Raw genomic sequence first — 16,118 nt, forward strand, 5'->3', positions numbered from 1 at the left:
TCCCTCTATATACAGACACCACTCCTATATACAGACATCCCTCTATATACAGACACCACTCCTATATACAGACATCCCTCTATATACAGACACCACTCCTATATACAGACATCTCTCCTATATGCAGACATCCCCCTATATACAGACACCACTCCTATATAGTGACATCCCCCTATATACAGACATACCCCTATATACAGACATCTCTCCTATATACAGACATCCCTCTATATACAGACATTACTCCTATATACAGACATCCCCCTATATAGAGACACCACTCCTATATACAGACATCCCCCTATATACAGACACCACTCCTATATACAGACATCCCCCTATATACAGACACCACTCCTATATACTGACATCCCCCTATATACAGACACCACTCCTATATACTGACATCCCCCTATATACAGACACCACTCCTATATACAGACATACCCCTATATACAGACACCACTTCTATATACAGACATCCCTCTATATACAGATACCACTCCTATATACAGACATCCCTCTATATACAGACACCACGCCTATGTACAGACATCTCTCTATATACAGACACCACTCCTATATACAGACATCCCTCTATATACAGACACCACTCCTATATACAGAAATCCCTCTATATACAGACACCACATCGATATACAGACATCCCACTATATACAGACATCTCTCCTATATACAGACATCCCCCTATATACAGACACCACTCCTATATACAGACATCCCTCTATATACAGACACCACTCCTATATACAGACATCCCTCTATATACAGACACCACTCCTATATACAGACATCCCTCTATATACAGACACCACTCCTATATGCAGACATCCCCCTATATACAGACACCACTCCTATATACAAACATCCCCCTATATACAGACACCACTCCTATATACTGACATCACCCTATATACAGACATCCCCCCTATATACAGACACCACTCCTATATACAGACATCCCCTATATACAGACACCACTCCTATATACTGACATCCCCCTATATACAGACACCACTCCTATATACAGACATCCCTCTATATACAGACATCCCTCTATATACAGACACCACTCCTATATGCAGACATCCCCCTATATACAGACACCACTCCTATATACTGACATCACCCTACATACAGACATCCCCCTATATACAGACACCACTCCTATATACAGACATCCCTCTATATACAGACACCACTCCTATATACAGACATCCCTCTATATACAGACACCACACCTATATACAGACACCACGCCTATATACTGACATCCCCCTATATACAGACACCACTCCTATATACAGACATCCCTCTATATACAGACACCAATCCTATATGCAGAAATCCCCCTATATACAGACACCACTCCTATATGCAGACATCCCTCTATATACAGACACCACTCCTATATACAGACACCACTTCTATATACAGACACCACTCCTATATACAGACATCCCTCTATATACAGACACCACTCCTATATACAGACATCCCTCTATATACAGACACCACTCCTATATACAGACATCTCTCCTATATAAAGACATCCCGCTATATACAGACATCTCTCCTATATACAGACATCCCTCTATATACAGACACCACTCCTATATACAGACATACCTCTATATACAGACACCACTCCTATATACAGACATCCCTCTATATACAGACACCACTCCTATATACAGACATCCCTCTATATACAGACACCACTCCTATATACAGACATCCCTCTATATACAGACACCACTCCTATATACAGACATCCCTCTATATACAGAAACCACTCCTATATACAGACATCCCCTATATACAGACACCACTCCTATATACAGACATCCCCCTATATACAGACACCACTCCTATATACAGACATCCCACTATATACAGACACCACTCCTATATACAGACATCCCTCTATATAAAGACACCACTCCAATATACAGACATCCCACTATATACAGACACCACTCCTATATACAGACATCCCCCTATATAGAGACACCACTCCTATATACAGACATCCCCCATATACAGACATCACTCCTATATACAGACATCCCCCTATATACAGACACCACTCCTATATACAGACATCCCCTATATACAGACACCACTCCTATATACAGACATCCCCCTATATACAGACACCACTCCTATATACATACATCCCTCTGTATACAGACACCACTCCTATTTACAGACATCCATCTATATACAGACACCACTCCTATGTACAGACATCCCTCTATATACAAACACCACTCCTATATACAGACATCCCTCTATATACAGACACCACTCCTATATACAGACACCACTCCTATATACAGACATCCCTCTATATACAGACACCACTCCTATATACAGACATCCCTCTATATACAGACACCACTCCTATATACAGACATCCCTCTATATACAGACACCACTCCTATATACAGACATCCCTCTATATACAGACACCACTCCTATATACAGACATCCCCCTATATACAGACACCACTCCTATATACAGACATCCTTCTATATACAGACACCACTCCTATATACAGACATCCCTCTATATACAGACACCACTCTTATATACAGACATCCCTCTATATACAGACACCACTCCTATATACAGACATCCCTCTATATACAGACACCACTCCTATATACAGACATCCCCCTATATACAGACATCCCCCTATATACAGACACCACTCCTATATTCAGACATCCCCCTATATACAGACACCACTCCTATATACAGACATCCCGCTATATACAGACATATCTCCTATATTCAGACATCCCCCTATATACAGACACCACTCCTATATACAGACATCCCCCTATATACAGACACCACTCCTATATACAGACATCCCACTATATACAGACACCACTCCTATATACAGACATCCCTCTATATACAGACATCTCTCCTATATTCAGACATCCCCCTATATACAGACACCACTCCTATATACAGATATCCCTCTATATACAGACATCTCTCCTATATTCAGACATCCCCCTATATTGAGACACCACTCCTATATACAGACATCCCCTATATACAGACACCACTCCTATATACAGAAATCCCTCTATATACAGACACCACTCCTATATACAGACATCCCCCTATATACAGACACCACTTCTATATACAGACATCCCTCTATATACAGACATCTCTCCTATATTCAGACATCCCCCTATATAGAGACACCACTCCTATATACAGACATCTCCCTATATACATACACCACTCCTATATACAGACATCCCCCTATATGCAGACATCTCTCCTATGTACAGACATCCCTCTATATACAAACACCACTCCTATATACAGACATCCCTCTATATACAGACACCACTCCTATATACAGACATCCCCTATATACAGACACCACTCCTATATACAGACATCCCTCTAAATACAGACACCACTCCTATATACAGGTCAGAGTTCTGGGTCACTTACTTTTCACACACGGGGCCGGGGGGCACTTACTTTTCACACATGGGGCCGGGTTGGCACTTACTTTTCACAAACGGGGCCGGGGGGCACTTACTTTTCACACACGGGGCCGGGGGGCACTTACTTTTCACACACGGGGCCGGGGGGAACTTACTTTTCACACACGGGGCCGGGAGGGCACTTACTTTTCACACACGGGGCCGGGGGGCACTTACTTTTCACACATGGGGCCGGGGGGCACTTACTTTTCACACACGGGGCCGGGGGTGCACTTACTTTTGCACACGGGGCCGTGGGGGCGCACTTACTTTTGCACACGGGGCCGTGGGGGCACACTTACTTTTGCACATGGGGCCGGGGGCGCACTTACTTTTGCACACGGGGCCGGGGGCGCACTTACCTTTCACACACGGGGCCGGGGGGCACTTACTTTTCACACACGGGGCCTGGGGGCACTTACTTTTCACACACGGGGCCGGGGGGCACTTACTTTTCACACACGGGGCCATGGGGGTGCACTTACTTTTGCACACGGGGCCGGGGGCGCACCTACTTTTGCACACGGGGCCGGGGGCGCACTTACTTTTGCACACGGGGCCGGGGGCACACTTACTTTTGCACACGGGGCCGGGGGCGCACTTACTTTTGCACACGGGGCCGGGGGCGCACTTACTTTTGCACACGGGGCCGGGGGCGCACTTACTTTTGCACACGGGGCCGGGGGCGCACTTACTTTTGCACACGGGGCCGGGGGCGCACTTACTGTTGCACACGGGGCCGGGGGCGCACTTACTTTTGCACACGGGGCCGGAGGCCCACTTACTTTTGCACACGGGGCCGGGGTCACACTTACTTTTGCACACGGGGCCTGGGGCGCACTTACTTTTGCACACGGGGCCGGGGGCGCACTTACTTTTGCACACGGGGTCGGGGGCGCACTTACTTTTGCACACGGGGCCGGGGGCGCACTTACTTTTGCACACGGGGCCGGGGGCGCACTTACTTTTGCACACGGGACCGGGGGCGCACTTACTTTTGCACACGGGGTCGGGGGCGCAATTACTTTTGCACACGGGGCCGGGTGCGCACTTACTTTTGCACACGGGGCCGGGGGCGCACTTACTTTTCACACACGGGGCCAGGGGGCACTTACTTTTCACACACGGGGCCGGAGGGGCACTTACTTTTCACACACGGGGCCGTGGGGCACTTACTTTTCACACACGGGGCCGGGGGGGCACTTACTTTTCACACACGGGGCCGGGGGGGCACTTACTTTTCACACACGGGACGAGAAGGTGTCATAGTCACTTTATTCTGATGTTTGACTTTGATAAATGATCATGTCCTAAAATGGACACCGTACATTTGCATAGCTGCCATCTTTGGAAGGTCAAGTTGGGGGTAATGGAAAGTTCGCCATTATTTCCTATGGGAAATTTTTTTAAAAAAATGCGATTTAAATAAAATCTACATATCGGATCGACTATAAAAGTCATAGCACACCTTTCCCCACCGAGGCCTTCGAAACGCCGCCTGAACGGGGTCTCTGCGCCGAGCGGTTCGGGCCGCATTAATTGCGGAAAACGCGGAGAATAATAATAATAATAAGACTAGATGGGTATTTCCTGAAGGAACTACAGATAGTGCTTTGGAATGGTGCCCGGGCTGCCCCTGCAAGACTTTCACACTTGGGTGCCCCTCAGGCGCTGGTTTGGTAGTTGTAGCCCCTCAGGGTTGAGGCCACTCTGGGTCCGATTTGGTGGGCCGGGTCACTCTGGGTCCGATTTGGTGGGCCAGGTCACTCTGGGTCCGATTTGGTGGGCCGGGTCACTCTGGGTCCGATTTGGTGGGCCGGGTCACTCTGGGTCCGATTTGGTGGCCCGGGTCACTCTGGGTCCGATTTGGTGGCCCGGGTCACTCTGGGTCCGATTTGGTGGCCCGGGTCACTCTGGGTCCGATTTGGTGGGCCGGGTCACTCTGGGTCCGATTTGGTGGCCCGGGTCACTCTGGGTCCGATTTGGTGGCCCGGGTCACTCTGGGTCCGATTTGGTGGCCCGGGTCACTCTGGGTCCGATTTGGTGGCCCGGGTCACTCTGGGTCCGATTTGGTGGGCCGGGTCACTCTGGGTCCGATTTGGTGGCCCGGGTCACTCTGGGTCCGATTTGGTGGCCCGGGTCACTCTGGGTCCGATTTGGTGGGCCGGGTCACTCTGGGTCAGATTTGGTGGGCCGGGTCACTCTGGGTCCGATTTGGTGGCCCGGGTCACTCTGGGTCCGATTTGGTGGCCCGGGTCACTCTGGGTTTGATTTGGTGGCCCGGGTCACTCTGGGTCCGATTTGGTGGCCCGGGTCACTCTGGGTCCGATTTGGTGGGCCGGGTCATTCTGGGTCCGATTTGGTGGCCCGGGTCACTCTGGGTCCGATTTGGTGGGCCGGGTCACTCTGGGTCCGATTTGGTGGGCCGGGTCACTCTGGGTCCGATTTGGTGGCCCGGGTCACTCTGGGTCCGATTTGGCGGGCGGCGCCACTCTGGGTCCGGTTTGGCGGGCGGCGCCACTCTGGGTCCGGTTTGGCGGGCGGCGCCACTCTGGGTCCGATTTGGCGGGCGGCGCCACTCTGGGTCCGATTTGACGGGCGGCGCCACTCTGGGTCCGATTTGGCGGGCGGCGCCACTCTGGGTCCGATTTGGCGGGCGGCGCCACTCTGGGTCCGATTTGGCGGGCGGCGCCACTCTGGGTCCGATTTGGCGGGCGGCGCCACTCTGGGTCCGATTTGGCGGGCGGCGCCACTCAGGGTCCGATTTGGCGGGCGGCGCCACTCCGGGTCCGATTTGGCGGGCGGCGCCACTCCGGGTCCGATTTGGCGGGCGGCGCCACTCCGGGTCCGATTTGGCGGGCGGCGCCACTCTGGGTCAGATTTGGCGGGCGGCGCCACTCTGGGTCAGATTTGGCGGGCGGCGCCACTCTGGGTCCGAGTTGGCGGGCGGCGCCACCCTGGGTCCGAGTTGGCGGGCGGCGCCACCCTGGGTCCGAGTTGGCGGGCGGCGCCACCCTGGGTCCGAGTTGGCGGGCGGCGCCACCCTGGGTCCGAGTTGGCGGGCGGCGCCACCCTGGGTCCGAGTTGGCGGTCGGCGCCACCCTGGGTCCGATTTGGCGGGCGGCGCCACCCTGGGTCCGATTTGGCGGGCGGCGCCACTCTGGGTCCGATTTGGCGGGCGGCGCCACTCTGGGTCCGATTTGGTGAGTGGGGCAATAATTATAATAAGACTACAGATAGTGCTTTGAAATTGTGCTGTGCTATCACTTTAAGAGCTGATATTATCTGGCAAAACTGTGCTGGGGTCATATACAGTTCGCAGGCGTTGGCATAGTAACTGGGCCTGACTGCACATATCAATGAGCTAATCAGCCAGGTGGCAGGTACATTTCAAATTGCCTCAGAAACCCGGCCATTATAACCTATGGGAGAATTTCCCTATTGAAATGCATTACAATGAGGGGAAAAAACATTTTCAAACGCAAATTGCGCCAAAACTACAAATCCGATCGACACGAAAAATACTTAGCACACCTCTTGGGGACGCTGGCTTCGAAATGACACCTCACTGGAGTCTGTGAGTGAAGCGGTTCGGGCCGCATTACGCACGGACTGAATAATAATAATAACTAGATGGGTATTTCCTGAAGGAACTACAGATAGTGCTTTGGAATGGTGCCCGGGCTGCCCCTGCAAGACTTTGACACTTGGGTGCCCCTCAGGCGGTCCGATTTGGTGGGTTGGGTCAATCTGGGTCTGATATTGTGGGCGGGGTAAATCTAGGTCCGATTCGGTGGGCGGGGTCACTTTTGGTCCGATTCTGTGGGCGCGGCCACTCTGGGTCCGATTCGCTGGGCGGAGCCACTCTGGGTCCGATTTGGTGGGCGGGGCACCTTAGGGACCAATTTGGTGGGTGGGGTCACTCGGTCCGATTTGGTGGGCTGGGCACCTCAGGGTCTGATTTGGTGGGCTGGGCACCTCAGGGTCCGATTTGGTGGGTGGGGTCACTCTGGGTCCGATTTGGTGGGCGGGGTCACTCTGGGCCCGATTTGGTGGAAGGGGCCACTCTGGGTCCGATTTGGTGGAAGGGGTCACTCTGGGTCTGATTTGGTGGAAGGGGTCACTCTGGGTCCGATTTGGTGGGCGGAGCCACTCTGGGTCCGATTTGGTGGGCGGGGTCACTCTGGGTCTGATTTAGGGGGCGGGGTCACTCTGGGTCCGATTTGGTGGGCCGGGCCCCTCGGGGTCCGATTTGGTGGGCCGGGCCTCTCGGGTTCCGAATTGGTGAGCGGGGTAATCTACTATCTAATTGTCTAAGGGCACTTCCGTCTTTCTGTCTCACAACACCGCTACGTCATCATCTCGTGAGACCGCAATGCACTCTTGGGACTGGAGCGCGCAACAAGCATCGGGTACCGGCCACTCCATGTGCAACAAGCATCGTGTACCGGCCGCTCTAGGAGGTGCAACAACCATCAGATACCGGCCGCTCCAGGAGGTGAGTATGTAACTTTTTTATTTTAATTCTTTTTTTTTTTTAACAGGGATATGCAGTATACTATGTGACTGGACAATATACTACGTGACTGGGCAGTATAACTACGTGGCTCTGCGCTGTATACTGCGTGGCTCTGCGCTGTATACTGCGTGGCTCTGCGCTGTATACTACGCGGCTCTGCGCTGTATACTACGCGGCTCTGCGCTGTATACTGCGTGGCTCTGCGCTGTGTACTGCGTGGCTCTGCGCTGTGTACTGCGCGGCTCTGCGCTGTGTACTGCGCGGCTCTGCGCTGTGTACTGCACGGCTCTGCGCTGTGTACTGCGCGGCTCTGCACTGTGTACTGCGCGTTCTGCGCTGTATACTGCGCGGCTCTGCGCTGTATACTGCGCGGCTCTGCGCTGTATACTGTGCAGCTCTGCGCTTTGTACTGCGCGGCTCTGCGCTATATACTGCGTGGCTCTTCGCTGTATACTACGCGGCTCTGCGCTGTGTACTGCGTGGCTCTGCGCTGTGTACTGCGCGTGTCCGTGCTGTGTACTGCGCGTGTCTGCGCTGTATACTGCGCGGCTCTGCGCTGTGTACTGCGCGGCTCTGCACTGTGTACTGCACGGCTCTGCACTGTATACTGCGGGGCTCTGCACTGTATACTGCGGGGCTCTGCGCTTTATACTACGCGGCTCAGCGCTGTATACTGCGCGGCTCTGCGCTGCATACTGCTTGGCTCTACGCTGCGTACTGCGCGGCTCTGCGCTATATACTGGGTGGCTCTGCGCTGTGTACTGCGCGGCTCTGTGCTGTGTACTGTGCGGCTCTGCACTGTGTACTGCGCGGCTCTGCGCTGTGTACTGCGCGGCTCTGCGCTGTGTACTGCGCGGCTCTGCGCTTTATACTGTGCGGCTCTGCGCTCTGTACTGCGCGGCTCTGCGCTGTGTACTGCGCGGCTCTGCGCTGTATACTGCGCGGCTCTGCGCTGTGTACTGCGCGGCTCTGCGCTGTGTACTGCGCGGCTCTGCGCTGTGTACTGCGCGGCTCTGCGCTGTGTACTGCTCGGCTCTGCGCTGTGTACTGCGCGGCTCTGCGCTGTGTACTGCGCGGCTCTGCGCTGTGTACAGCGCGGCTCTGCGCTGTGTACTGCGCGGCTCTGCGCTGTGTACTGCGCGGCTCTGCGCTTTATACTGCGTGGCTTTGCGCTGTGTACTGCGCGGCTCTGCGCTGTGTACTGCGTGGCTCTGCGCTGTGTACTGCACGGCTCTGCGCTTTATACTGCGCGGCTCTGCGCTGTGTACTGCACGGCTCTGCGCTGTGTACTGCGCGGCTCTGCGCGGTATACTGCGCGGCTCTGCGCTTTATACTGTGCGGCTCTGCGCTCTGTACTGCACGGCTCTGCGCTGTCTACTGCGCGGCTCTGCGCTGTGTACTGCTCGGCTCTGCGCTGTGTACTGCGCGGCTCTGCGCTGTGTACTGCACGGCTCTGCGCTGTGTACTGCGCGGCACTGCGCTGTGTACTGCGCGGCTCTGCGCTTTATACTGCGCGGCTTTGCGCTGTGTACTGCATGGCTCTGCGCTGTGTACTGCGCCGCTCTGCGCTGTGTACTGCGCGGCTCTGCGCTGTGTACTGCGCGGCTCTGCTCTTTATACTGTGCGGCTCTGCGCTGTGTACTGCGCGGCTCTGCGCTGTGTACTGCGCGGCTCTGCGCTGTGTACTGCACCGCTCTGCGCTGTATACTGCACGGCTCTGCGCTATGTACTGCACGGCTCTGCGCTGTGTACTGCGCGGCTCTGCTCTGTGTACTGCGCGGCTCTGCGCTGTGTACTGCGCGGCTCTGCGCTGTGTACTGCGCGGCTCTGCGCTGTGTACTGCGCGGCTCTGCGCTTTATACTGTGCGGCTCTGCGCTCTGTACTGCGCGGCTCTGCGCTGTGTACTGCGCGGCTCTGCGCTGTGTACTGCGCGGCTCTGCGCTGTGTACTGCACGGCTCTGCGCTTTATACTGCGCGGCTGTGCGCTGTGTACTGCACGGCTCTGCGCTGTGTACTGCGCGGCTCTGCGCTGTGTACTGCGCGGCTCTGAGCTTTATACTGCGCGGCTCTGCGCTGTGTACTGCGCGGCTCTGCGCTGTGTACTGCGCGGCTCTGCGCTGTGTACTGCGCGGCTCTGCGCTGTGTACTGCACGGCTCTGCGCTTTATAGTGCGCGGCTCTGCGCTGTGTACTGCACGGCTCTGCGCTGTGTACTGCGCGGCTCTGCGCTGTGTACTGCACGGCTCTGCGCTTTATACTGCGCGGCTCTGCGCTGTGTACTGCACGGCTCTGCGCTGTGTACTGCACGGCTCTGCGCTGTGTACTGCGCGGCTCTGCGCTGTGTACTGAGCGGCTCTGCGCTGTGTACTGCGCGGCTCTGCGCTGTGTACGCGCGGCTCTGCGCTTTATACTGCGCGACTCTGCGCTTTGTACTGCGCGGCTCTGCGCTTTATACTGCGCGGCTCTGCGCTGTGTACTGCACGGCTCTGCGCTGTGTACTGCGCGGCTCTGCGCTGTGTACTGCGCGGCTCTGCGCTGTGTACTGCGCGGCTCTGCGCTGTGTACTGCGCGGCTCTGCGCTTTATACTGCGCGGCTCTGCACTGTATACTGCGTGGCTGTGCAATATACTACGTGGACATGCATATTCTAGAATACCCGATGAGTTAGAATCGGGCCACCATCTAATAATTATAAGACTACAGATAGTGGTTTGGAATTGTGCTGTACTGTCACTTTAAGAGCTGATATTATCTGACAAAACTTGTGACCTGGTGAGCTGATGTAGATTTCATAGGCGTTGGCATAGTAACTGTGTCTGACTGCGCATATCAATGAGCTAATCAGCCAGGTGGCAGTTATTTTTAGAAATTGCCTCAGAAACCAGCCCATTATAAACGTATAGGAAAATTTCTCCATTGAAACGCATTGAAAGACTTTTTTCAAACACAAATTGCGCAAAAACTACAAATCCGATCGGCACGAAAAATACTTAGCACACCTCTTGGGGACGCTGGCTTCGAAATGACACCTCACTGGAGTCTGTGAGTTTAGCGGTTTGGGCCGCATTACGTGCGGACTGAATAATAAGAATAAGAAGAAGTTTACCACGGTGGAATAACAGTATAGTGCTTTGTTCCAAAGCACTATAACTAGATGGGTATTTCCTGAAGGAACTACAGATAGTGCTTTGGAATGGTGCCCGGGCTGCCCCTGCAAGACTTTGACACTTGGGTGTCCCTCAGGCGGTCCGATTTGGTGGGTTGGGTCAATCTGGGTCTGATTTTGTGGGCGGGGTAAATCTAGGTCCGATTCGGTGGGCGGGGTCACTTTTGGTCCGATTCTGTGGGCGCGGCCACTCTGGGTCCGATTAGGTGGGCGGAGCCACTCTGGGTCCGATTTGGTGGGCGGGGCACCTTAGGGACCAATTTGGTGGGTGGGGTCACTCAGTCCGATTTGGTGGGCTGGGCACCTCAGGGTCTGATTTGGTGGGCTGGGCACCTCAGGGTCCGATTTGGTGGGTGGGGTCACTCTGGGTCCGATTTGGTGGGCGGGGTCACTCTGGGCCCGATTTGGTGGAAGGGGTCACTCTGGGTCCGATTTGGTGGAAGGGGTCACTCTGGGTCTGATTTGGTGGAAGGGGTCACTCTGGGTCCGATTTGGTGGGCGGAGCCACTCTGGGTCCGATTTGGTGGGCGGGGTCACTCTGGGTCCGATTTAGGGGGCGGGGTCACTCTGGGTCCGATTTGGTGGGCCGGGCCCCTCGGGGTCCGATTTGGTGGGCCGGGCCTCTCGGGTTCCGAATTGGTGAGCGGGGTAATCTACTATATAATTGTCTAAGGGCACTTCCGTCTTTCTGTCTCACAACACCGCTACGTCATCATCTCGTGAGACCGCAATGCACTCTTGGGACCGGAGCGCGCAACAAGCATCGGGTACCGGCCACTCCAGGTGCAACAAGCATCGTGTACCGGCCGCTCTAGGAGGTGCAACAACCATCAGATACCGGCCGCTCCAGGAGGTGAGTATGTAACTTTTTTATTTTAATTCTTTTTTTTTTTAACAGGGATATGCAGTATACTATGTGACTGGACAATATACTACGTGACTGGGCAGTATAACTACGTGGCTCTGCGCTGTTTACTGCGTGGCTCTGCGCTGTATACTGCGTGGCTCTGCGCTGTATACTACGCGGCTCTGCGCTGTATACTACGCGGCTCTGCGCTGTATACTACGCGGCTCTGCGCTGTATACTGCGTGGCTCTGCGCTGTGTACTGCGCGGCTCTGCGCTGTGTACTGCGCGGCTCTGCGCTGTGTACTGCGCGGCTCTGCACTGTGTACTGCGCGGCTCTGCACTGTGTACTGCGCGTTCTGCGCTGTATACTGCGCGGCTCTGCGCTGTATACTGCGCGGCTCTGCGCTTTGTACTGCGCGGCTCTGCGCTATATACTGCGTGGCTCTTCGCTGTATACTACGCGGCTCTGCGCTGTGTACTGCGCGGCTCTGCGCTGTGTACTGCGCGTGTCCGTGCTGTGTACTGCGCGTGTCTGCGCTGTATACTGCGCGGCTCTGCGCTGTGTACTGCGCGGCTCTGCACTGTGTACTGCACGGCTCTGCGCTGTATACTGCGGGGCTCTGCACTGTATACTGCGGGGCTCTGCGCTGTATACTGCGCGGCTCTGCGCTGCATACTGCGTGGCTCTACGCTGTGTACTGCGCGGCTCTGCGCTGTATACTGCGCGGCTCTGCGCTGTATACTGGGTGGCTCTGCGCTGTGTACTGCGCGGCTCTGTGCTGTGTACTGCGCGGCTCTGCACTGTGTACTGTGCGGCTCTGCGCTGTGTACTGCGTGGCTCTGCGCTGTGTACTGCGCGGCTCTGCGCTTTATACTGTGCGGCTCTGCGCTCTGTACTGCGCGGCTCTGCGCTGTGTACTGCGCGGCTTTCCGCTTTATACTGCGCGGCTCTGCGCTGTGTACTGCGCGGCTCTGCGCTGTGTACTGCGCGGCTCTGCGCTGTGTACTGCGCGGCTCTGCGCTGTGTACTGCGCGGCTCTGCGCTTTATACTGCGCGGCTTTGCGCTGTGTACTGCATGGCTCTGCGCTGTGTACTGCGCGGCTCTGCGCTGTGTACTGCGTGGCTCTGCGCTGTGTACTGCGTGGCTCTGCGCTGTGTACTGCGCGGCTCTGCGCTTTATACTGCGCGGCTCTGCGCTGTGTACTGCGTGGATTTGCGCTGTGTACTGCATGGCTCTGTGCTGTGTACTGCGCGGCTCTGTGCTGTGTACTGCGCGGCTCTGCACTGTGTACTGTGCGGCTCTGCACTGTGTACTGCGCGGCTCTGCGCTTTATACTGCGCGGCTCTGCGCTGTGTACTGCGTGGCTCTGCGCTGTGTACTGCGCGGCTCTGTGCTGTGTACTGCGCGGCTCTGCACTGTGTACTGTGCGGCTCTGCGCTGTGTACTGCGCGGCTCTGCACTGTGTACTGTGCGGCTCTGCGCTGTGTACTGCGCGGCTCTGCGCTGTGTACTGCGCGGCTCTGCGCTTTACACTGTGCGGCTCTGCGCTCTGTACTGCGCGGCTCTGCGCTGTGTACTGCGCGGCTTTCCGCTTTATACTGCGCAGCTCTGCGCTGTGTACTGCGCGGCTCTGTGCTGTGTACTGCGTGGCTCTGCGCTGTGTACTGCGCGGCTCTGCGCTGTGTACTGTGCGGCTCTGCGCTTTATACTGCGCGGCTCTGCGCTGTGTACTGCGTGGCTTTGCGCTGTGTACTGCATGGCTCTGCGCTGTGTACTGCACGGCTCTGCGCTTTATACTGCGCGGCTCTGCGCTGTGTACTGCGCGGCTCTGCGCTGTGTACTGCACGGCTCAGCGCTTTATACTGCGCGGCTCTGCGCTGTGTACTGCGCGGCTCTGCGCTGTGTACTGCACGGCTCTGCGCTGTGTACTGCGCGGCTCTGCGCTGTGTACTGCGCGGCTCTGCGCTGTGTACTGCACGGCTCTGCGCTGTGTACTGCGCGGCTCTGCGCTGTGTACTGCGCGGCTCTGCGCTTTCTACTGCGCGGCTCTGCGCTTTGTACTGCGCGGCTCTGCGCTGTGTACTGCGCGGCTCTGCGCTGTATACTGCGCGGCTCTGCGCTGTGTACTGCGCGGCTCTGCACTGTGTACTGCGCGGCTCTGCGCTGTGTACTGCGCGGCTCTGCGCTTTATACTGCGCGGCTTTGCGCTGTGTACTGCATGGCTCTGCGCTGTATACTGCGCGGCTCTGCGCTGTGTACTGCGTGGCTCTGCGCTGTGTACTGCGCGGCTCTGCGTTGTGTACTGCGCGGCTCTGCGCTGTGTACTGCGCGGCTCTGCGCTTTATACTGCGCGGCTCTGCGCTGTGTACTGCACGGCTCTGCGCTGTGTACTGCGCGGCTCTGCGCTTTATACTGCGCGGCTCTGCGCTGTGTACTGCGCGGCTCTGCGCTGTGTACTGCACGGCTCTGCGCTTTATACTGCGCGGCTCTGCGCTGTGTACTGCGCGGCTCTGCGCTGTGTACTGCAGGCTCTGCGCTGTGTACTGCGCGGCTCTGCGCTGTGTACTGCGCGGCTCTGCGCTTTATACTGCGCGGCTCTGCGCTTTGTACTGCGCGGCTCTGCGCTGTGTACTGCGCGGCTCTGCGCTGTGTACTGCGCGGCTCTGCGCTGTGTACTGCGCGGCTCTGCGCTGTGTACTGCACGGCTCTGCGCTTTATACTGCGCGGCTCTGCGCTGTGTACTGCACGGCTCTGCGCTGTGTACTGCGCGGCTCTGCGCTGTGTACTGCACGGCTCTGCGCTTTATACTGCGCGGCTCTGTGCTGTGTACTGCACGGCTCTGCGCTGTGTACTGTGCGGCTCTGCGCTGTGTACTGCGCGGCTCTGCGCTGTATACTGCGCGGCTCGGCACTGTATACTGCGTGGCTGTGCAATATACTTTGTGGACATGCATATTCTAGAATACCCGATGAGTTAGAATCGGGCCACAGTCTAATAATCATAAGACTACAGATAGTGGTTTGGAATTGTGCTGTACTGTCACTTTAAGAGCTGATATTATCTGACAAAACTTGTGACCTGGTGGGCTGATGTAGAGTTCATAGGCGTTGGCATAGTAACTGTGTCTGACTGCGCATATCAATGAGCTAATCAGCCAGGTGGCAGTTATTTTTAGAAATTGCCTCAGAAACCAGCCCATTATAAACGTATGGGGAAATTTCTCTATTGAAACGCATTGAAAGACTTTTTTCAAACACAAATTGCGCAAAAACTACAAATCCGATCGGCACGAAAAATACTTAGCACACCTCTTGGGGACGCTGGCTTCGAAATGACACCTCACTGGAGTCTGTGAGTTTAGCGGTTCGGGCCGCATTACGTGCGGACTGAATAATAAGAATAAGAAGAAGTTATCCACGGTGGAATAACAGTATAGTGCTTTGTTCCAAAGCACTATAATAATAATAAGAAGAAGTTTACCACGATGGAATAACAGTATAGTGCTTTGTTCCAAAGCACTATAAAAATATAAGAAATCGGATTACAATATGTTGCTTGAACCTAGGAGGTTCAAGCACCATAATAAACTCGATGGGCATTTCCTGAAGGAAATACATGGTGCTTGAACAGCGCTGCCAGCTTTACAGCAGCACTTTTCACACAAGGGACCAGGGGAGCACTTACTTTTGCACACGGGGCCGAGGGCGCACTTACTTTTGCACACGGGGCCGGGGGCGCACTTACTTTTGCACACGGGGCCGGGGGCGCACTTACTTTTGCACACGGGGCCGGGGGGGCACTTACTTTTGCACACGGGGCCGGGGGCGCACTTACTTTTGCACACGGGGCCGGGGGCGCACTTACTTTTGCACACGGGGCCGGGGGCGCACTTACTTTTGCACACGGGGCCGGGGGCGCACTTACTTTTGCACACGGGGCCGGGGGCGCACTTACTTTTGCACACGGGGCCGGGGGCGCACTTACTTTTGCACACGGGGCCGGGGGCGCACTTACTTTTGCACACGGGGCCGGGGGCG

The sequence above is a fragment of the Ranitomeya variabilis genome, chromosome 4 (genome assembly GCF_051348905.1).
Source record: "Ranitomeya variabilis isolate aRanVar5 chromosome 4, aRanVar5.hap1, whole genome shotgun sequence".
NCBI classification, from domain to species: domain Eukaryota; kingdom Metazoa; phylum Chordata; class Amphibia; order Anura; family Dendrobatidae; genus Ranitomeya; species Ranitomeya variabilis.